General features: G+C 40.4%; 1 protein-coding gene across 1 annotated transcript in view; it reads left to right on the top strand.

Annotated features, from left to right (window-relative positions):
• LOC119587001 (puratrophin-1-like) overlaps positions 1-324 on the top strand; it is a gene marked incomplete at its 3' end in the record, with an annotated part of 105,327 nt that overhangs the window by 25,215 nt on the left and 79,788 nt on the right.

Below are 324 nucleotides of genomic sequence, written 5' to 3'. Positions count from 1 at the left end.
CTGTTTCGCTTCCATAGACGTGAATGAAAGGTGATGATGCCTCTTCTCTGCTCAACATACTTGGACATCGAGGGAAATTTGGGAGTACATTTCACTAAGAGAAACCAAGTTATTAGAACTACACAGCTCCACTTGATAATATAGTTTAAGACCTTAAACACTTAGCCAAGAGCCCCATACACTCGTTGCATAATTCATGTGCAATGGCCCAGCGCGGGTCTCATCTTGCCACCCACGAGGTTGCTCACTTGCCGATTTTATTAAGATTTTATATTGACTTTGATATCTTAATGCTAGTGTTTATCTTCTATCAAACCTCTAGTT

This window comes from Penaeus monodon, chromosome 22, assembly GCF_015228065.2.
Source record: "Penaeus monodon isolate SGIC_2016 chromosome 22, NSTDA_Pmon_1, whole genome shotgun sequence".
Classification (NCBI taxonomy): domain Eukaryota; kingdom Metazoa; phylum Arthropoda; class Malacostraca; order Decapoda; family Penaeidae; genus Penaeus; species Penaeus monodon.
The sequence above is the reverse complement of the archived record's forward strand: the minus strand, read 5'-3'. Positions and strand labels throughout refer to the sequence as shown.